The sequence below is a fragment of the Parasteatoda tepidariorum genome, chromosome 7 (genome assembly GCF_982258835.1).
Source record: "Parasteatoda tepidariorum strain Cologne lab strain chromosome 7, Ptep-v5.0, whole genome shotgun sequence".
In the NCBI taxonomy this organism is placed as follows: Eukaryota; Metazoa; Arthropoda; class Arachnida; order Araneae; family Theridiidae; genus Parasteatoda; species Parasteatoda tepidariorum.
This window is the reverse complement of record NC_141761.1, coordinates 109,952,273-109,957,864: the sequence shown is the minus strand read 5'-3', so window position 1 is coordinate 109,957,864 and position 5,592 is coordinate 109,952,273. Positions and strand designations below refer to the sequence as shown.

At 29.4% G+C, this 5,592-nt stretch overlaps 1 non-coding gene across 1 annotated transcript; it reads right to left on the bottom strand.

The window, feature by feature from the left end:
• Positions 1–902: 902 nt before the first annotated feature.
• Positions 903–974, bottom strand: TRNAP-AGG (transfer RNA proline (anticodon AGG)). Its single transcript has one exon. It is a non-coding gene; the product is annotated as a tRNA-Pro (tRNA).
• Positions 975–5,592: the final 4,618 nt, after the last annotated feature.

Sequence of the window (5,592 nt, the reverse complement as noted above, 5' to 3'; positions counted from 1 at the left end):
AATAAGGGGAAACTGAGTCTTTCTTTCAAATTTTACTTTTCTTTTGTTCCCTTTTCTATTATGAGCAAAGTTTTAACTGTGGTAAAAATTGAAAAATAAAAAATAAATATATAATGAGGTAATTTAAAACAGTTGAGAGATGTTTTTGATGAGAGGTTTGAGGAAAGAAAAAAAAAGTTCTTTTTCTAAAAGAAGATAAAGATTATTTTGAAACTAAGAAATACTAAAATTTTGATTACTAAATAATCACAAAAAGTATGATGAAGGTATTGTCAGCTTTAAATTCGATTTAAATGAAAATAAAAAATAAAATGAATAGTTAGTAGATATTATTTAAAAAATTATTATTTTTTTTTTTTTAAATTTAATACTAAGAAAAATCTTCAATTTAAAAAAAAACGAATTTTTATTATAAATAAATTTAAAATATATTTAAATTAAAGTTAATAATTTTTTCAATACGTCTTATTAAACTTTAAGTAAAAAAAAATTGAAATTACACTTAATTGATTTTTGGAAAAATATTTCTCATTTAAATGATATTAACGTAAAAAAAATGTTCAAAACACATTTTATGAAATTTTAATGAGCAACATAGCATATTCAGAAAAAAGAAATATGCGAAAAAGAATGCTACAAAAAAAAAACACCGTAAATATATTTAAAATATATTTAAATTAAGGTTAGTAATTCTTACAATGTGTCTTATTAAACTTCAAAAAAAAAAAAAAAAAAAAAAATTAATCTTAATTGATTTAATAGAAAAATTATTATTCATGTAATTGATATTAAAGAAAAAAAATGTTAAAAAAATATTTTATGAAATTTTAAAGAGCAACATAACATATTCTGAAAAAAGTAATATGCAAAAAAGAACGCCATAAGCTGCATCCATTCGACAAGGGCTCGGCCGGGATTTGAACCCGGGACCTCTCGCACCCTAAGCGAGAATCATACCCCTAGACCACCGAGCCACGATAAGATTTGCATTTAGAAGATATAAACAAAAACGTGTTACAAATGCTTCACATTTAGATCACGCCATTCATCGGAACAAGTTTTTTCTACTAGAGTTCCGAGAGAGTTTCTTCTTAACTCGAAAATTATGATTTATTATTCTTTAATACTAATAATCTATTTGCTTTTAAGTGATTGAAATGACTTACATAGGTTTCTCTTTAAATAAATATATTTTTTGTGGCATATATAATTTTTAAAAAAAAAACAAACAAACTTTATTAAAAAAAAAATAGTGTTTTAGAATGGTTCATTATTCTAACCATCATAAGGTATTTTACGTGTAATTTTTGCATGCATTTAAATAGGCGAAAAGAAACTTTTTCATATTTATCGAAATTGAATCCTTATCGACGGTTCAAATAAAAACTATTGTATGTTTTAAGCGACAATGAAAAGTGCTAATCAATATTTTTAGAAATTAGTAAATTAATAAAAATTACTAATTAGTGCTTTCAAAATAACAGCTAAGAAAGGAGTTCTAATGTGTTTTATAAAGAGTTCCTTGAAGAAAGATTGGCATTTTATTTTTCTCTAAAAATTCAATAAATTAAAATGGAAAAATTGAAACAAAAATAATATAAGATTAATATTTAATATAAATTATTTTTAAACTTTTAAGAGTATATCTTTTCGTAAGGTTTGATTCTCATAAACATCCCAGATAATTTTACGAAAATTTAGTAAATTAATAAGAATTACTAATTAGTGCTTTCAAAATAACAGCTATAAGAAACGATTTCTAATATGTTTTATAAAAAGTTCCTTAAGGAAAGATTGTCAATTTTTCTTCTTCTAAAGATCAAATAAATAAATTAAAATGGAAAAATTGAAACAAAAATTATATAAGATTAATATTTAATATTAATTATTTTTAAACTTTTTAGTAGACTATATCTTTTTGTAAGGTTTAATTCTCATAAACATCCCCAGATAATTTTATGAAAAAAGATATACAGTATACTCTCGATATCTGAAAGTTGAAGGGACGCTAAAAAAATTACGAGATAGCGAGTTCTCGAGATAACGAACTCAGAAATAAATATGTTCTAAAAAGTAGATAAGTATATTCTAAAATATTACTCTAAAAAGTAGAGTCATTAAACATAAGAATAACTACTAATAAATATGTATGTAATGATAATTGACTGTAAGTCTAAATACATCAATGGAATTTTTATTTTTAAGAGCAAGACAAAATAATTATACATTAAATAGAAAATATAATTGGTTTACAATAACTTTTGGTTAACAATTTCTAAGGGGAAAAATATGTTTTTGATATAACAAGATTTCGAGGTATCGAAGTCTGAGATATCGAGATTGTACTGTATATCACAATTATTTGCGCACATGACCTAGTTTTATCGTGTTAATTTGATTGAAGAGCATGTAGGTGATATTTGCGAGGAGAAATGTAACATTCATTTTTCTGAAAATATGCAATTTTGTAAGGTTTTTGAGAAAAATCTTAAAAAATTCTAAATTATTACACGTTATTTCATTCAATCTAATAAATCATAAGTTAATTATTTTCCCTTGGAAAACAGTATGTTGTAAAATTATATTCTATCAGTACAATCAAAAGTTTGTTAAGTATTGTAAGCGGGGGCCTATCAAAAATTACGAAAGTATTTTGGTGATTTTTAATTTTTTTAACCTTTCGCAGCAAAAATTACGTAAATCGTATGGCCTAATGTTTCCGCTTGTTACAATTTTTATCCGAATTGAATTTTTCTCCTGTCTTCCTATTTTTTTAAAATTTATTTATTTTTAATTTACAGAGAATTTTTTTCTGGTAAAAAATTTGGCGTCTTAAATAGTCATCACCTATACCATATGTAATATTTTATAACAACGACAGAAAATTTTCAGCTTCAAATTTTCAACTTTCCTCTTCTGCAATATCATTTACTAAATCGTACATTTTTTTGAAGACTGGCTCCTCATGAAAAAACGTTTCTTGTTGACGCACATGCTATTTTTATAACTATTGTGAGTTCGTAACAGTTATTCATAACTGTGATATTTTGCCTATCTATAGCAAGTAATCTCTGTTCGAATTATGAAAATGGCTCAAAATGTCGATAGGTGGAAAACCAGACAAATATACAAAGACCTATCTACAGCATGTAAATGTGAGTTCGTAACAGTTATTCATAACAGTGAAGTTTTGCCTATCTATAGCAAGTAATCTCTGTTCGAATTATGAAAATGGCACAAAATGTCGATAGGTGGAAAACCAGACAAATATACAAAGACCTATCTACAGCATGTAATTGTGAGTTCGTAACAGTTATTCATAACAGTGAAGTTTTGCCTATCTATAGCAAGTAATCTCTGTTCGAATTATGAAAATGGCACAAAATGTCGATAGGAAGAAAACCATAGCTTTGTAAAAATAAAAAGCGCTTATGATTTTAATTTTTTTCATATTTAAAAAGTTTTTCTAACACTGCATTGTCTGTGCTTATAATTTGCAAAAATTTAGAAATATTAATTGGTTCTAACAATTTACAGGCAGCTTGAAAAATTTCGCCAAATTGAAGATTTTTTTTAAAAAAATCAAATATTTAAAAAAAAAATTTAAACTGTTTGTTCTGAATCCCAGATGATTCTTTACTGCAAGATGGTATATACAGTTTGCGGCTTTGTTTCAAGTTTGGAGCACTTACTGAGCATACAAGAGAATTCTTCCAGGAAAAAGCACCAATAACACTAGAATCAAGGTAAGCTATATCCCCGCACTTTTTCTCAGCATTCGAAATTTCAAAAAAATAAATAAATAAATAAATAAGAAAAAAAAATAATAATAAATAAAAATATAAATAAAAAAAAAAAACAGCAAAAAAACAATTCCCTTTTCTGAAATACTACTTTTCTTTTGTCAGTGATTCTGATAATAATTGTTATTACTTTCTCCAAATTGTGTCCTTAAATTTCAATCATTTAACCTCAGACTTAAGTTTTATACAGAAAAAAAAAATGCATTCTTTTCCTGAGAATGAAATTAAAAAAATAATAATAAATGAGAAAGAAGCTTAAAACGTTCTAACTAGGCAGAAAAGAAAGAAGGGGCGTTCTGTCCTTTATAGAGTATGGAAAATGTTTCCCCTATCACCCCACAGTGAAGGCAGGAAAAACATTTCATTCGAAAGTTTTCTAAGCCATTCCTTAGATTAATAATAATAAAATTGGATTCGGTGTGTGTGGGGGGGGACTGTAAACGATAACAGCAACTACCTATTTACCGTCAATTCGAAAATCATTGTGGAGATCTTGTGACACGGAAAAGATCCCCGACACCCCGACAATGGTATGTAGCAGCGAGAGGGCCAACAATGGCAATATGCGAACCATAACCTATTTGTTCGATCCCTACTTCCGACAATGGATCCATGAATGACAACCATGAAAGTGTATTAGGAAACCCAAGAACTCGATCTACACCTATAGTAGTTTGCTTTTGTCACGTTGACAGCAGTTGCAAACCTAAGCTCATAACGTCTACCGGATTAATACCCCCCTTCCCGATTTTTATGAATTTTTTTTTATTCGTATATATTTTTTAGAACAGAACTGAATGTGACTTTGCGCAGAAAACAACGAGGTTTTTGCAGAAAATGTAAATCTAATTCTTTATTGTTTGTGTTAGGAGATTGCAGATAGGTATGGGTCCAGACTAGCAAAATCATCAATAATTTATTTAAAAATTTGATTGGTGCAATTTGATAGGTTCGATACTTGACTCTGCTGATCCCCACTGAGTATATGAAATGTACGTGCTCGTAAAATTTGTCCTGTGGTCGCTCGATGAACAGTATTATGGATTCAGGGACCTGGCCGAAATTTCCTTCCACTTCAGATCTATGTCAAAAGTGTGGAAGTGGCCTCACGAAAGAGTGAGTCTGCCATCTATCTCGGAGGTTTTTAGGCTAGACGTACCCTTTTGTCAAATAAAAGGCTCATCTTCCTGACTTAATTCACAAAGATCAACGGCTGTCATGCTTGGCTTGCCAAAGCCTCATAAGAAACAAATGTATACACTTTCATTTTATTTTATAACCGTCTCTGAACAGCCGACTCAATTTTGGGTTTGCGACCACTAATGTTCCACTCCGTAGCCTTGTAATTTTGAACCCAATCCTGAGAACAAGGGAACTCCTGGAACAAGTATTGGAAGAAATTGGCCTTCCTAGAGGACTTTTTGATGGAACTAACCCACATTTGCGTTACATGGAGAGGAAGACCACGAGAACCTCCCACTGTTAGCCTAACGGCAAGGGGCTAATCCATGATTCGTCTAACTGAAGATATTTCACGTCAGCACTGTGGTTGGTGCAAGCCGGATGCGGATCCGTATCGACAAGCCATTACTGGGATTCGAGCCCCGTTCGCCTAAGTGGAAGGCGAACGCGAACGCTCTATCCCCTGAAACATCACGGCTCAAAAAAATGTATGCACTTGTATGAATACGCTTCAAAATTATTTTCGTTTCTCCACCTAACTTTTTTGTTGTTGATTATCTGCGATTTTTGTTAAACACCATGCTCTTGCCACCCGATTGCGTGGATA